Here is a 19,778-nt window from a genome sequence, read left to right as displayed (position 1 = left end):
ATATACCAACACCAAGGTAACATATACCAACACCAAGGTAACATATACCAACCCCAAGGTAACATCACCAACACCAAGGTAACATATACCAACACCAAGGTAACATATACCAACCCCAATGTAACATATACCTACACCAATGTAACATATACAGACACCAAGGTAACATGTACCAACCCCAATGTAACATATACCAACACCATGGTAACATATACTAACCCCAATGTAACATATACCAACGCCAAGGTAACATATACCAACACCATGGTAACATATACAGACACCAAGGTAACATATACCAACACCAAGGTAACATCACCAACACCAAGATAACATATACCAACACCAAGGTAACATATACCAACACCAAGGTAACATATACCAACACCAAGGTCACATATACCTACACCAAGGTTACATATACCAACACCAAGGTAACATATACCTACACCAATGTAACATATACAGACACCAAGGTAACATGTACCAACCCCAATGTAACATATACCAACACCATGGTAACATATACCAACCCCAATGTAACATATACCTACACCAATGTAACATATACAGACACCAAGGTAACATGTACCAACCCCAATGTAACATATACCAACACCATGGTAACATACCAACACCAAGGTCACATATACCAACACCAAGGTCACATATACCAACACCAAGGTAACATCACTAACACCAAGGTCACATATACCAACACCAAGGTAACATATACCAACCCCAATGTAACATATACCAACACCAAGGTAACATATACCAACACCATGGTAACATATACAGACACCAAAGTAACATATACCAACACCAAGGTAACATATACCAACACCAAGGTAACATATACCAACACCAAGGTAACATATACCAACACCAAAGTAACATATACCAACACCAAGGTAACATATATACCAACACCAAGGTGACATATACCAACACCATGGTAACATATACAGACACCAAAGTAACATATACCAACACCAAGGTAACATATGCCAACACCAAGGTAACATATATACCAACACCAAGGTAACATATACCAACACCAAGGTGACATATACCAACACCAAGGTAACATGTACCAACCCCAATGTAACATATACCAACACCATGGTAACATATACTAACCCCAATGTAACATATACCAACGCCAAGGTAACATATACCAACACCATGGTAACATATACAGACACCAAGGTAACATATACCAACACCAAGGTAACATCACCAACACCAAGGTAACATATACCAACACCAAGGTAACATATACCAACACCAAGGTAACATATACCAACACCATGGTAACATATACCAACACCAATGTAACATATACCAACACCAAGGTAACATATACCAACACCAAGGTAACATATACCAACACCAAGGTAACATATACCTACACCAATGTAACATATACAGACACCAAGGTAACATGTACCAACCCCAATGTAACATATACCAACACCAAGGTAACATCACCAACACCAAGGTAACATATACCAACACCAAGGTAACATATACCAACACCAAGGTAACATATACCAACACCATGGTAACATATACCAACACCAAGGTAACATATACCAACACCAAGGTAACATATACCAACACCAAGGTAACATATACCAACACCAAGGTAACATATACCAACACCATGGTAACATATACCAACACCAAGGTAACATATACCAACACCAAGGTAACATATACCATCACCAAGGTAACATCACCAACACCAATGTAACATATACCAACACCAAGGTAACATATACCAACCCCAATGTAACATATACCTACACCAATGTAACATATACAGACACCAAGGTAACATGTACCAACCCCAATGTAACATATACCAACACCATGGTAACATATACTAACCCCAATGTAACATATACCAACGCCAAGGTAACATATACCAACACCATGGTAACATATACAGACACCAAGGTAACATATACCAACACCAAGGTAACATCACCAACACCAAGGTAACATATACCAACACCAAGGTAACATATACCAACACCAAGGTAACATATACCAACACCATGGTAGCATATACCAACACCAATGTAACATATACCAACACCAAGGTAACATATACCAACACCAAGGTAACATATACCAACACCAAGGTAACATATACCAACACCATGGTAACATATACCAACACCAAGGTAACATATACCAACACCAAGGTAACATATACCATCACCAAGGTAACATCACCAACACCAATGTAACATATACCAACACCAAGGTAACATATACCAACACCAAGGTAACATATATACCAACACCAAGGTGACATATACCAACACCATGGTAACATATACAGACACCAAAGTAACATATACCAACACCAAGGTAACATATGCCAACACCAAGGTAACATATACCAACACCAAGGTGACATATACCAACACCAAGGTAACATATACCAACACCAAGGTCACATATACCTACACCAAGGTTACATATACCAACACCAAGGTAACATATACCTACACCAATGTAACATATACAGACACCAAGGTAACATGTACCAACCCCAATGTAACATATACCAACACCATGGTAACATATACTAACCCCAATGTAACATATACCAACGCCAAGGTAACATATACCAACACCATGGTAACATATACAGACACCAAGGTAACATATACCAACACCAAGGTAACATCACCAACACCAAGGTAACATATACCAACACCAAGGTAACATATACCAACACCAAGGTAACATATACCAACACCAAGGTAACATATACCAACACCATGGTAGCATATACCAACACCAAGGTAACATATACCAACACCAAGGTAACATATACCAACACCAAGGTAACATATACCAACACCAAGGTAACATATACCAACACCATGGTAACATATACCAACACCAAGGTAACATATACCAACACCAAGGTAACATATACCATCACCAAGGTAACATCACCAACACCAATGTAACATATACCAACACCAAGGTAACATATACCAACCCCAATGTAACATATACCTACACCAATGTAACATATACAGACACCAAGGTAACATGTACCAACCCCAATGTAACATATACCAACACCATGGTAACATATACTAACCCCAATGTAACATATACCAACGCCAAGGTAACATATACCAACACCATGGTAACATATACAGACACCAAGGTAACATATACCAACACCAAGGTAACATCACCAACACCAAGGTAACATATACCAACACCAAGGTAACATATACCAACACCAAGGTAACATATACCAACACCAAGGTAACATATACCAACACCAAGGTAACATATACCAACACCAAGGTCACATATACCTACACCAAGGTTACATATACCAACACCAAGGTAACATGTACCAACCCCAATGTAACATATACCAACACCATGGTAACATATACCAACCCCAATGTAACATATACCAACACCATGGTAACATATACCAACCCCAATGTAACATATACCTACACCAATGTAACATATACAGACACCAAGGTAACATGTACCAACCCCAATGTAACATATACCAACACCATGGTAACATACCAACACCAAGGTCACATATACCAACACCAAGGTCACATATACCAACACCAAGGTAAAATCACTAACACCAAGGTCACATATACCAACACCAAGGTAACATATGCCAACACCAAGGTAACATATACCAACACCAAGGTGACATATACCAACACCAAGGTAACATATACCAACACCAAGGTCACATATACCTACACCAAGGTTACATATACCAACACCAAGGTAACATATACCTACACCAATGTAACATATACAGACACCAAGGTAACATGTACCAACCCCAATGTAACATATACCAACACCATGGTAACATATACTAACCCCAATGTAACATATACCAACGCCAAGGTAACATATACCAACACCATGGTAACATATACAGACACCAAGGTAACATATACCAACACCAAGGTAACATCACCAACACCAAGGTAACATATACCAACACCAAGGTAACATATACCAACACCATGGTAGCATATACCAACACCAATGTAACATATACCAACACCAAGGTAACATATACCAACACCAAGGTAACATATACCAACACCAAGGTAACATATACCAACACCATGGTAACATATACCAACACCAAGGTAACATATACCAACACCAAGGTAATATATATACCATCACCAAGGTAACATCACCAACACCAATGTAACATATACCAACACCAAGGTAACATATACCAACCCCAATGTAACATATACCTACACCAATGTAACATATACAGACACCAAGGTAACATGTACCAACCCCAATGTAACATATACCAACACCATGGTAACATATACTAACTCCAATGTAACATATACCAACGCCAAGGTAACATATACCAACACCATGGTAACATATACAGACACCAAGGTAACATATACCAACACCAAGGTAACATCACCAACACCAAGGTAACATATACCAACACCAAGGTAACATATACCAACACCAAGGTAACATATACCAACACCAAGGTAGCATATACCAACACCATGGTAGCATATACCAACACCAATGTAACATATACCAACACCAAGGTAACATATACCAACACCAAGGTAACATATACGAACACCATGGTAACATATACCAACACCAAGGTAACATATACTAACACCAAGGTAACATATACCATCACCAAGGTAACATCACCAACACCAATGTAACATATACCAACACCAAGGTAACATATACCAACCCCAATGTAACATATACCAACACCAAGGTAACATATACAGACACCAAGGTAACATATACCAACACCATGGTAACATTTACCAACACCAATGTAACATATACCAACACCATGGTAACATATACAGACACCAAGGTAACATATACCAACACCAAGGTAACATATACCAACACCATGGTAACATCACAAACACCAAGGTAACATATACCAACACCAAGGTAACATAAACAGACACCAAGGTAACATATACCAACACCAAGGTAACACATACAGACACCAAGGTAACATATACCAACACCAAGGTAACATATACCAACACCATGGTAACATCACAAACACCAAGGTAACATATACCAACACCAAGGTAACATATACAGACACCAAGGTAACATATACCAACACCAAGGTAACATATACCAACACCAAGGTAACATATACAGACACCAAGGTAACATCACCAACACCAAGGTAACATATACCAACAAAAGGGTAACATAAACAGACACCAAGGTAACATATACCAACACCAAGGTAACACATACAGACACCATAGTAACATATACCTACACCAAGGTAACATATACCAACACCAAGGTAACATATATACCAACACCAAGGTAACATATACCAACACCAAGGTAACATATACAGACACCAAGGTAACATATACCAACACCAAGGTAACATATACCAACACCAAGGTAACATATACAGACACCAAGGTAACATCACCAACACCAAGGTAACATATACCAACAAAAAGGTAACATATACAGACACCAAGGTGACATATACCAACACCAAGGTAACATATACAGACACCAAGGTAACATATACCAACACCATGGTAACATTTACCAACACCATAGTAACATATACCTACACCAAGGTAACATATACCAACACCAAGGTAACATATATACCAACACCAAGGTAACATATACCAACACCATGGTAACATATATCAACACCAAGGTAACATATACCAACACCAAGGTAACATATACCAACACCAAGGTAACATATACCAACACCAAGGTGACATATACCAACACCAAGGTAACATATACCATCACCAAGGTAACATATATACCAACACCAAGGTAACATATACCAACACCATGGTAACATATACCAACACCAAGGTAACATATACCAACACCAAGGTAACATATACCAACACCAAGGTAACATATACCAACACCAAGGTGACATATACCAACACCAAGGTAACATATACCATCACCAAGGTAACATATATACCAACACCAAGGTAACATATACCAACACCAAGGTAACATATACCAACACCATAGTAACATATACCAACACCAAGGTAACATAAACCAACACCAAGGTAACATATACCAACACCAAGGTGACATATACCAACACCAAGGTAACATATACCATCACCAAGGTAACATATATACCAACACCAAGGTAACATATACCAACACCAAGGTAACATATACCAACACCATAGTAACATATACCAACACCAAAGGTAACATTACCAACACAAAAGTAACATATACCAACACCAAGGTAACATATACCAACACCAAGGTAACATATACCAACACCATAGTAACATATACCAACACCAAAGGTAACATTACCAACACAAAAGTAACATCATCAATATTAAGGTAACATCATCAACACCAACTGTAAAGGTACTACACAGATTAATTCAGTTAATGAGGCCAAACTCGTTCCCTTGGGTTGCAGTGTTGGTACCCTTAATTAACTCTACGACTCTCGGGATAAAACACGTTTTATACATGGAATGTATACTTCGCCTTCCACAAGTAAGGCCGCGTATCCAAATAGCCCAACAGTATAACTAAAACTATCAATGAAATTGTATAAATAATTCTTCAATTATTCCCCTATTTCGCGTGATTAAGTACCACTTTACTGGGCTTTATGTGTGTAATCACGGCCCCAGTAAAGGGCTACCTAAGCCTTTGATTGGCGGAAGGATACAACTGGACATTTTATCTTGTCTATTTCATATCGCCTGACACACGCGCGTCCAGTAAAATCATTTATGCCACAACTTTGATTTTTTTTCTCTAATATTTTCATGTTTTATTGCTCTGTCAAAAAAAATCAATGGTCTATCTAGACCAGAAAACATCCTAAAGCTGTCTGCCTCTGGTGCGGAAGATATCTACTACCGTCAACACAAAAGGCAACAATAACTCATTTCTCCATCGCTTCCAACATCGCTGTAATTAACAGGTGAAAATCAATTGAGATTCATACTTTCATGTTCCATTCAATATTTCGATATTCATTTACGGGGCCCCATAAGGGTATATATTATCACGATATTCTATTTACGTGTATATATTATCACGATATTCTATTTATGTGTATATATTATCACGATATTCTATTTACGGGGCTAAACATGGGTAAATATTATCACGGTATTTTATTTACGGGGCTCAATATGGGTTAATATTATTACGATATTTTCTGTACGGGGCTCAGTAAGGGTAAATTTTATCACGATATTTTTTTTACGGAGCTCTATTATCACGATAATTATTTACGGGGCTCAATATGGGTTAATATTATTACGATATTTTCTGTACGGGGCTCAATAAGGGTAAGTTATATCAAGATATTTTATTTACGATACTCAATAAGGGTAAGCAATATCAAGATATGCTATTTACGGGGCTCAATAAGGATAAATTAATCACGATATTTTATTTACGGGGCTCAATAAGGGTAAATAGTATCACGATATTTTATCAATGCCACTCCTTAACATCTGAAAGTTTTATCAAAAGTCGTCCATAAGACTAAGTGGTATTTTAACAATGGAGATCCAAAAGAGTCAACAATAACAAGAAATTTCTTTAAAAATAGTATAGTTTTAATGCTGGTGGTTATGATGTAAAACTGCAGGTGAAATAAATTAACTAACTAATACGTTTCAGCACAGATAACAAAATTATATCGGTTTGAATAATTTTTGGTGATAATAAGACTGCATTTGAATCAGGAATATAATTTTATTAATATGTCATTTGAAAAGATATATCCACTTTCAGCTTGCATCCAATATTAACTTTGTCTCGTTTAACTGCATATCTGCATTTTTCTATTTACCGCTACATTGACCAATCACATAATTCATCTTGACCAGTAACGCCACCTGTGGCATCATATCCGGGGCTATGCCGAAAAAGTTCACTGACAACTTATGAATGGGGTTCCGTATAAGGAAAAAAGATAAATAACCATCCCAGCAACTATTGATTTCGTTCTGTATATACATGATGTTCTGTAAGTTGCGATTTATTTATTCATTTATTCAGTTATTTATCTATCCATTTATGGTTCTAAACATTAAAGTATTTTCATTCTAACTATATTGAATATTTCCGGTATGTAACACATCCGGTGTCCCAACATCTCAAGTATTCTTTTTGGATCACGTCAGAAAAAGTCTGGGAACTATGAAAAATGGAAATGCTGCTTCAAAAGAAAAGCAACAAAGACATTTGATTATGAGAAACTATCCGTATGTATGAACGAAATGAAAATAAAGCTGTTTTAGTTTTTGTGTCCGGTGTGGATGCTTACAACATTGACCTGTTCCAGTTCTATTAGCTTAATCCATTTTACGATACTTTCTTCCTTTTTGATCAAAGAATTTCATATGCTTATATCGAACTCTTTTTAATCACCGAATCCGTGGTATATTTCTGTATTATTGGATTCCAATATCTGCGTACTAATACCGCTGTCTTATAACAAGCCACGGACGTGTTTACACCGAACGGGGGACATCAAAGAAATACATGAAAATCTTTCTGTCTCAACTACACAAAACGTCGGAAAGCCGTATAGGACAAAGTCTGATATCCGCACGGTTTTTCGGAAATGAAAATCCTGTAAAATTGTAGGAACGCTTATATATTGCAACCGTAGCGAGTGTTTGTGTTATTTACGCCAAGACGGATGTGGCAGGGCAACGTTACCGAGATCAAAGTCACGTAGATCTGTGCTCCGTGTATCCTTAATGAAAAAGCTAAGCATAAACACAATGTGTTAACCTCCTTTTACTAGTATCTAGAGTGAGGCAAAAGAGAGCAATTGAAGTAAGCGAGAATTTTAACGCGCGTACGCCTTTATAGTAAATAGCTATTTATGTCTTCACAGCTTCCCGATAACTCGTGATAATGGTACATCGACCACTGAGTTTACTCAACCAGAAATGTATCTCGATTAGACGCCATATTATTCCACACAGGTTTACCCTGCAATAGACTGTCTGTATTTCTACCATCTACATTTGTATCTGCATTTTCAAACATCCAGGATAAAGATTCCAAAACAAGCCTTTATTGCTTTAGTCGATATTGCAGTCAACCTATAGTCAAACTTCGCCACATGGAACCCTGATAACTCGAAGAATAGGCTTAACTGGAGGTCAGTAAACATTCTATGTGAAATATTTGGTGACATCGAATACATCGGCTTTGTTATGACGTCAACGACTTCGCCATAACAAGTTCTAACTATATAATTTTCTAAAGGGCTAATGCAAACGAGTTTTCCTTCTGAAAAGCCGTCATACAATAATTTAGCAAGTCTGTCTATTGTTATTTTCTTAGGGACACCAGGGAAACCGATGGTTACCAACTAACACCGTTGCCGATTGGCGTGTGTATCTCGAGGAAACCGATGGTTACCAACTAACACCGTTGCCGATTGGCGTGTGTATCTCGAGGAAACCGATGATTACCAACTAACACCGTTGCTGATTGGTGACTTAAAGGAAAACTTTTATAAGAGTTTCCGCTCATAAATACTTATTACTACCTTACACACGTGTCAATGTCATAAAGAATTTATAAAACGCGTTTAATAATGTTAAAATTATATTGTCCTCGCTGCTTTAGGCCAATGTTGCTGCTGAGAACATCCACATGTCAATTTATTACTCAATCTTTTATATAAAAACAAATCGTGTTTAAACACCTATAAAACTATCTAAAAGTTTTGGAGATTATTTCTAATACAATGGTCGACATTTTCCTCAATAAAGAATACGCTCTCTAAAATCAATGACACTTAATTCAATATTGACATCGTCATTTCACTAGCTCGATCACATGAAAAAATTAAAGTGCACCCAAAAGTACACCTATCAGAGCACTCTCCGACACCGAGAATCAATTACACTAAAAGATATGAGAGTATATAATCTGTGGTATGAATGCGGACATCAGGGTTTCACTAAGAGTCGATATACATGAATAAATATATTTATAAAGTGCTGACGAACCCGACACAATACAATAAAATGGCTTTTCTAATCACTTAAAATCTTCATTTGAAAGATTGAAAACAAAAAATATATATGCAAATTCATGGGAGAGAGTGAGAGTGTGAGAGAGAGGTCGCGCTGAGCGTGCCTCCAACTCGTTTTGCCCGACTCTGAATTCCCAGGGTTGAGCCTGTGTTCCTGGCACTACCAATACCTCGGGACGAAACTATGGAGATCGGACCTGGTTGCAATTATGTAAAAATGAAAGCTCTCAGACATTTCTAAAGCATCATCCGATTGGCAATAACATTAATTTCATTTTAGTCGAAGGATTGTGTGTTGCCTTTTGAATTAATAAGCAGATGGTATATATCTAACACAATAATTGTGATTACTATACCAAACGCTGGATGGATTAGCCTCTATCATTCTAGTTGTCTAATAGCATGTGTATAAGCTACGCATGCGCAGTAGGTTACGTTGTTTGAGGCCACGTAAAAACCATGTTGTGTTTCAGGAACGAGATATGAATCCGTCTGCCGTCCCTGAGGTGTTCTAATTACCGACTTGTCCTTCTGTACCGCTGGGGTGTACAAAGGGACGCACAAAACGCCATATGTTCCCCTGGTGGAAAATCACGTGTTCACTGTTGGCTACAGTGTCATTACGCAGGTTTGCAGAGCGTTTCAATGTACACACCGCAATCAAAACAATCAAGGAAATATCCCCATTCCAGTGTTTAATCAGAACAGAAATACGGCAGTTTTGTAATGCAAAAAGCACTGGCACGGAATCAAATTTGACAACACACGCAATCCTCGTTCATTAATTGTATGTTTTATGAAATGTATTTGATGTAATACATAGACATTGTACTTAATACAATTAACGCATGCATTAATAAAACGACGGTTAGCATATCATTAGTGAGTAGTGAACTGTTTTCTGGTACTATTTAAACATCCTTAACATGTATATCCTTTGAATGATAGGACTATTTCATTGACTTCCAATATATTCTATCCAATTCAAAGATTGATACCTTCCCGCAGTACATTGATTCTTTATGTGGTAACTTTCAAATACAAGGTTTGCTTTTACCTTTTTAAAGCGTGAAAAATTATCCACCAAAACAATATTCGATAAAATGTTCGTTAATCGAATGTCAAACGTAAGAAGTGATCAAATACAACTTATCAGGGAACTAAACTATATTCGGAAACTCTCTTCTGTTACCATATGAATTCGTATCACTCATTAGAGATATTATACTGATGCCACAGTGTTCCCTCAGTGACGTAGATATTAGACTGATGCCACAATGTTCCCTCAGTGACGTAGACATTAGACTGATGCCACATCAATGTTACCCCAGTAACGTAAACATTGTAGACTGATGCCACAATGTTCCCTCAGTGACGTAGACAATGTAGACTAATGCCACAATGTTCCCTCAGTGACGTAGACAATGTAGACTGATGCCACAATGTTCCCTCAGTGACGTAGACATTATACTGATGCCACAATGTTCCCTCAGTGACGTAGACAATGTAGACTGATGCCACAATGTTCCCTCAGTGACGTAGATATTAGACTGATGCCACAATGTTCCCTCAGTGACGTAGACATTAGACTGATGCCACAATGTTCCCTCAGTGACGTAGACAATGTAGACTGATGCTACAATGTTCCCTCAGTGATGTAAACATTAGACTGATGCCACAATCTTCCCTCAGTGACGTTAACAATGTAGACTGATGCCACAATGTTCCCTCAGTGATGTAGACAATGTAGACTGATGCCACAATGTTCCCTCAGTGACGTAGACATGAGACTGATGCCACAATGTTCCCTCAGTGACGTAGACATGAGACTGATGCCACAATATTCCCTCAATGATGTAAACATTAGACTGATGCCACAATGTTCCCTCAGTGACGTAAACATTAGACTGATGCCACAATGTTCCCTCAGTGATGTAAACATTAGACTGATGCCACAATCTTCCCTCAGTGACGTTAACAATGTAGACTGATGCCACAATGTTCCCTCAGTGATGTAGACAATGTAGACTGATGCCACAATGTTCCCTCAATGATGTAGACATTAGACTGATGCCACAATGTTCCCTCAGTGACGTAGACATTAGACTGATGCTACAATGTTCTGATTCCCTCAGTGACGTAGACAATGTACACTGATTCCCTCAGTGACGTAGACAATGTACACTGATTCCCTCAGTGACGTAGACAATGTACACTGATTCCCTCAGTGACGTAGACAATGTACACTGATGCAACATTGATATTCCTCACAGACGTAGACAATGTAGATTGATTTAGATACTTTTGCAGAGACCTTTGTTGTGAATTAAATAGAGAATTAGATTATCTCGATTAATAAAACGTTTTATCACACCTACATATCAGAGAGCGCAGATCAAACGCTACTGCAAAGAGGATAAAGAACCTTTTTTATTTGATTGACAGCCGGCTGTGAAAACGATACATGTAACCATATTTTTTCTGTTTTTGTTTTCCACTGCCGTGAATTGGGTGCCACCTTAAAGTTACGTTTTCCAGGAAGGGTGGCGCAAACCCCGAGAAAGCGAACGAGGTCAACAACCCATAGCTCCTTAGAATATCTTAAGTACCAGACTCTTCTGGACGGGAAATGCACGTGCAACATCGTCAAGTACCAGAACGTTATCTGCCGAGAAAAATCGCAAAATCAATTTTCCTCTGCCTAATGTTTTTGCCAACGCAGATGTTGGTAATAGCACCCTAAATTATTTACCAAAATATGGGCAAACCAGGGTAATAAAACGGCAACTCTCGGCATAACGTTCACCTGTCAACAGTTATACAATTAAGATAGAAGCAAATTTTATTTCCTATATCTATACCCGTAATACATACATGATCACCTGTCTAATTCGCCGCCAACCAATCCATACCTGTATTTAAGTCAGCCAATTACGTGCGCTGCGCCCTGCTGCGTTTGTAATGAACATTTCGCGATTCCAGTGGATATGGATGAAATCTGCGAGATTCTAGTTCCAAGTCGGATGCCGAATGTTGATAAGTTAGACTGGTTCCAAGTCTCTCACGAAACCATACGTAATCTAGGTTTTATAATGGCACTTGATCATTTCAAGAGTTTAGTCCAAAGGATCAGGGTGGCGTCTACTCCCAAAACCGGGTGATTTGATTTCAAAGGATATCAGAAATGGTGTGAGTTTTCTTGTTGAACATTAAAGATTCCGGACATTAAGTTTAATGTGTAGACGCCAAGATTGTCAGGGATGATAAGGCCAGGATGACGGCATTCTTGTGGCTCGTGGCCATCAGTAGGATGGGAACATGTGTAAATACACGTGTTTTACACGGAATGCTTGTCATTGGTGTAGATAACTGCATTAGACAAAGTTTAAGTCTACATTAACAAAATCACTCAGAACATATTTTCTCTTACCCTGGACAAGGAAATTCGCAGTTTTACCTAGGGAAAAGACAAGCTACACGGGTTCTCAAGTTCTCAACATATTGTATGACGTCGCGGCAACAGTACAATGACGACACGGCAACAATACAATGACGTCACGTTTACAATTCAATCACGACACGTCAACATTGTCTTGCATTGAAATGGCAATATTAGTTACATAAGAGGGTAAATAGGGTAGGGAAAAAAATCATCCCCCCTTATGGAAGTGAGACAAGAGAATCTCCCCCTCGGGTTGATACGTCCCTGCCTCAAGGGGATGAAAGAGTCTATCAATCCTACATTGTGTATGTGACAATGTGACGGTATGTATTACTCATATGTGTTAGGGTAGAAATCAGGTTAGTAGATTCACTATCTGAAACAAATACTTTCAAATGAATATAGTCGTCAATTTTGATATTTTTTTACCATACTAATTACATGAACAGCGACCACTGTCACCACAAATTGCCACTCTGACCAGCCATCGCATTGCTAGGCGATCATTTGGACACGCAAGCAGGGTATCCAATTTAGTCGTATTATTATCATGATTGGTAAGCTAAAGCAACACCAAGAAAGAAAGAAAGAAAGAAAGAAAGAAAGAAAGAAAAATTGACATTGACACAATACAGATTCTACTTCCATTCTCAGTAATCTTTCACGCTCCATTCCACCAACGAATCCCGCTAATTCGTCCTATAATCGTCATATGACATGTGTCTGAGGAGAGCGGTTAACTGTTGACATGGCGTTCTTATTTACAGTTCTGTATAAATTCTGTCGCTAGAGTTTATTTCCGTCCATATCAAACGCAGTAATAGAGTTAACTACGATGATTTCGTACTCAGAAGAATTATCTGCTTATAAAAAATGGCATTTAACATCAAACAATGCAATTTCCCAAGTGCTCCCCTTTCCTTCCTCGCCAGCAAGAAATCGTCGTCTCTTCGTTTGAAGCTTTAGGGATCACAGACGTTTCTCATGGCTATCTTAGCCCGCAGTACAGACCTCTGGGAGGGGAGTTTATCTCCAACACTTTGAAGATTGAAATGTGCATTTCGGTTGTTTTAACATCGGACAAGTACAAACAGAGGAGTCGTATATATATTGGACATCAGATGTACGGTTTAATAAGTCTCATTACAGATGTAATTTCATTTGCAGTTTCAACACAAATATAAAGGGAAACAGATGATGTATGTATTACAAGTCTAATTACCGGGGATTTATATACACGAGTACATGTAAACAGTACCGTGTGGTTCTGGAGAAAACATATCGGATTCACATTGTACATGAAAATGTGTATAAAATGTCCTCAAGTAGTTATTTTGAAATGATAAAGTGTGAGTTGTAGGACTGAGATACCACACCATATCCCCCTGTTATACAGGTTGGACTCCCCGTGTAAACCTATCGCACTCAGAGGCTTCACATGTAAACCTATAGGACTTTAGACACCCAGTGTAAACCTATAGGACTTTAGACACCCAGTGTAAACCTATAGGACTTTAGACACCCAGTGTAAACCTATAGGACTTTAGACACCCAGTGAAAACTTATAGGACTTTGATGCTCCAGTGTAAACTTGTAGGACATTAGGCACCCAGTGTAAACCTATAGTACTTTAGGCAACCAGTGTAAACCTATAGTACTTTAAGGCACCCAGTATAAACCTATAGGACTTTAGACACCCAGTGTAAAGTTATAGGACTTAAGGCACCCAGTGTAAACCTATAGTACTTTAGACACTCAGTGTAAACCTATAGTACTTTAGGCACCCAGTGTAAACCTATAGTACTTTAAGGCACCCAGTATAAACCTATAGGACTTTAGACACCCAGTGTAAAGTTATAGGACTTAAGGCTCCCAGTATAAACCTATAGGACTTTAGACACCCAGTGTAGACCTATTGGACTTTAGGCACCCAGTGTAAAGTTATAGGACTTAAGGCTCCCAGTATAAACCTATAGGACTTTAGACACCCAGTGTAAACCTATAGTACTTTAAGGCACCCAGTGTAAACCTATAGGACTTTAGACACCCAGTGTAAACCTATAGTACTTTAGACACTCAGTGTAAACTTATAGTACTTAAGGCACCCAGTGTAAACCTATTGGACTTTAGGCACCCAGTGTAAACCAATAGAACGTTAAGGCACTCAGTGTAAACATATAGGACTTTAGGCACCCAGTATAAACCTATTGGACTTTAGGCACCCAGTGTAAACCAATAGAACGTTAAGGCACTCAGTGTAAACATATAGTACTTTAGAAACCCAGTGTAAACCTATATGATTTTAAGGTTCCTAGCGTAGACCTATAGGACTTTAGATACCCAGTGTAAACCTATAGTACTTTAGACACTCCGTGTAAACCTGTAGGACTTTAAGGCATCCAGTGTAAACCTATAGGACTTTAGACACTCAGTGTAAACCTGTAGGACTTTAAGGCATCCAGTGTAAACCTATAGGACTTTAATACACCCAGTATAAACACACAGAACATAAAGTTGCCTGTGTAAACTTATATCACAAATAGACCCCCGGTGTACACCTATATCACCAATAGGCTTCCGGTGTAATTATATAGGGCTTAGAGGCTCACAGTGTAAACCTATGGGGCTAAGAGGCTCACAGTGTAAACGTATAGGGCTTATAGGCTCACAGTGTAAACATATAGGGCTTATAGGCTCATAGTGTAAATATATAGCATTTAAAGGCTCCCATGGCAGTGTGAACCTATAGTACTTAAAAGACCCAAGTGTAAATCTATATCTCTTTGAGACTCCCAGTATAAACCTTCAGGACTGCCCGTCTCCCCAATACTTGCCTATCCGTGTGTTTTACCTGGGCCTTTAGGTATGTTGTTTCCGTTAGTGTGTACGAGGCAATGTGTGCATTTTACATCGCACACTTATAAAGATAAAAGGAAACATTTACACCAATCTGTCGCGCACATGTTAACCAAGAATTCCTCTCCTGGTGCCCCTCGTTGCGCGTGCATCACACAGCACGAGAACGTACGCACACCATCGCCATTGTGCACAGTGATGTCAGCTGCTCCCTGCTCATTGCAGAATCCTGATAGAACACAGGTACCGACTTAATGAACGACTGCTGTGTCGCAATACGTCCGTCATACAGGAAGATTGCTACTGTGAAATTACCTTAGATCTTCGAAACAAGGAAATGCACTATTCAATGTATTTACATGACAGGGTCGTAAGGCAAATATATGGATATCGTTTAAAATCTATTTTTTTATTGATTTTAACAACTTTAGCATAAAAAACACAAAAAATGTCAGACAAAGTTTGTGCTGTTATCTATTTATTTATTCATTTATTCATTTACGAAGTTAAAATGTTTTGTTGTTCAACTTTGACATATTAAGAATCAATAAAAACAATACAGCGAAAAATGCGGACATGTGTAACCGCCTGTATCAATAAGTCTGCAGCTCCATCCGTAAATCAAGTGCGCCCCAATCGACATACCGAGATAAATGATACCGTTGATCCTCCAACACGTGTAGTTTTAGGAAAGTTTACATATTTACATTGCTAACTACTGTGAAACAGAATACCAGTCTGGTGTGACTGGGGGATCCGTTTAATGGCTAGGAAGCCGGATGTAAGCATAAAAAATACAAGCATATATTCCTGCACAACACGAAAAGAATCGCCGAAATTATTGCAATCAATTATTATGTGGTCCATTATGTCGTGTTTTGGATCATTGTTCTTTATCGCGTTCCAGAGAGAATACAATATTGGCGTTTTCACAACAATTATCTCCGTGCCACTGCAGACAGGGCAGTTCCGGAATACGGTCCCAATTCGCTCTGTTTTGTATAATAATCCCGGTCATCCTGTCTCTTGAATCAAGGCCAACTGTCCCGTCGCTCCAGACAGATACAGATCTTGGTTTGTATATAACTGTTACCGACCTCATCACTATGATATGGACTGGGACTCATTGTCTACACGTGAAAAAGTCATATCCATGGAAATTCACTCTTCCAAAAAACATTATCATCGAGATACGTTTTCCTTAAACGTTTCAGTTTAGTACCACCTATAGATGCCTAATACTGTTCTTTTATCATAATCATGTGATCTTTAGAGATTCAGAACTTTTATTTCTAGCTTTGAGATTAGCAGTATTGCCTTCTTCATTTGATCTCTTTAATACCCTTTGTTTCTCTACTGTAATGATATTGTTAATTTCCATAAAAGTGTTCAAACGATCTTGAAGAATTCTAATTTCAAAACATTAAACACTTTAGAAGATTTTTTTCCAATCAGTAGACCCTCAAGCTTTGTTGTCGGGCTTAGTTTAGCTACCCAACGTCAGGGCTGTAGTCTGCTATACCAAGATCAAAATTCAAATATATCTGTGTGTTATTGATTTTTGACAAGCAGAGGACAGCTTTGGTGTCGAATGGCAAAACTGTGGCCAATATCAGGTATTTAAGTAAATCGCTTTCTTTTCTCCTAGCTGGGGTACTGCAAACGTTGTAGCGGACAATCTCTATTGTGTTTGCTACTTTCAAAACACCTATCTGTTGTCAAAACCCCAAAACGTTGTCTTATAGTATGCCATCCATATCCGGAAACATTGGAGAATCGCCCGAAGTGTTCCAATTGGTTGGACCAATCTTCGAGAAAGAAAAGGCCCGAGGTGATCCGATTGACTTTATATCTGAATTTCGTTTCCGTAGACCATCCTCGCCTATCGGAACGGATAGTCATAGAAAAACAAAATCTTTTTCGCAAACACAACTTTCTACTATCAGATTAAAATCATAAACATAGAAAGGCATCTGTTAACATTGATGATAATATACAATATACCTGTACAATGTGTTCCATATAGATACACTTTGTCCTGCGTGCGATCGCGCTTTTTCGTCCTTTTGCGTCCAGAATAAAGATTTTTGATTTTATTTAGTTTTTGTGCTTTTTTTGGAAATGTTACCCGAAATATATCAACTATGTTACCAGCTACTTAATAACCTAAAATGTCGGCCATTCCAAAACAAAAACAAACAAAACAAAAAACAAAAACCCATCTTTCTTAAACTCGCGAAAAAATAAACAACTATATCTCTACAACACATTGTAAGTCAATATAATGAAATGTTGTCCAATTTGTGATATCTGTAAAAAGAAAAAAGCGGGGTGTATATCCAACAAAGATCAAGATGAAGGACCTTCACCTTCGTATCTATCAATAGTCTGTCCTCCTACAGTCAGATGATAATCTGATTCATGACCGATACCAAATCACGTGATGATATGGATTTACTTCCTCTGAATACAGGAGAGTTCCGTCTGTGTAATTGCCGGTTTTTCCTGTCATTGTTGACTTCTAGGCAGGTGTTAATAGTCGGTACTTCCTACCTCTCCTACCAACAGCAAACCTTCAAAGAGAGGCAGCATTGAAACCTACACACTGGAAACAGAAACATTGCCACCTGTGATATTCTAGATATTTATGTCCATGTTAGTCCTAAAACCGGTGAAACTGTAGCCATTTTGTTTACAAAAGAAGCATAAATCTGTCTAGGTTCGTCAGTGAAAACACACATTTTCAATCTCCTATACTCTTCGACATCAACGTTTTCTCCACAAATGCCGGTGTACGATTTGGATCTATCCATTTCATCTGTTTGATATTAAATCCAAGAACCGAGAATTCCACCAATTAACCCCGCAGTAACGGGGCTCTTTCATCTGATCCGGGGAGGAAAATCAGTGGTAACCGCTGGCCTTTCTACATGTAATTCTACCGGCTTTAGCTTTGTTCGGAATGACTCTTTGGCACCAACGCACTAGAAGCAATATGTTGAACTATTAGGTCTATTAAAAAAGTTGGATTTAAGGGTAAAAAAGCTGGCAGGTTCGAAATGAAAAACATCTAAAAACGTTTCAAGGAATAGAATTACACTAGATAGATGTGGGTTTGTTTGGCCACGTGTATCTTGTTGTTGCTTTGTCTGTTGTAGTTTTCTTATTAAAGGACAGAATACGAAAGAGAACGATTATATATATGCATGTGATTTTATGCTCATTCATCTTCGTAAATAAATGATTTAGTTACATCCTCATCAGTGAGTTTGTTTGGAAGTATCAAATTGGAAAATGTTTCTTTTAATGTAATGATAGCATCTTAATTGATACAGAAAATTATTAATTCTCCGT

Source organism: Pecten maximus, chromosome 5, assembly GCF_902652985.1.
Source record: "Pecten maximus chromosome 5, xPecMax1.1, whole genome shotgun sequence".
Classification (NCBI taxonomy): domain Eukaryota; kingdom Metazoa; phylum Mollusca; class Bivalvia; order Pectinida; family Pectinidae; genus Pecten; species Pecten maximus.
Note: the sequence above shows the minus strand (reverse complement) of the source record.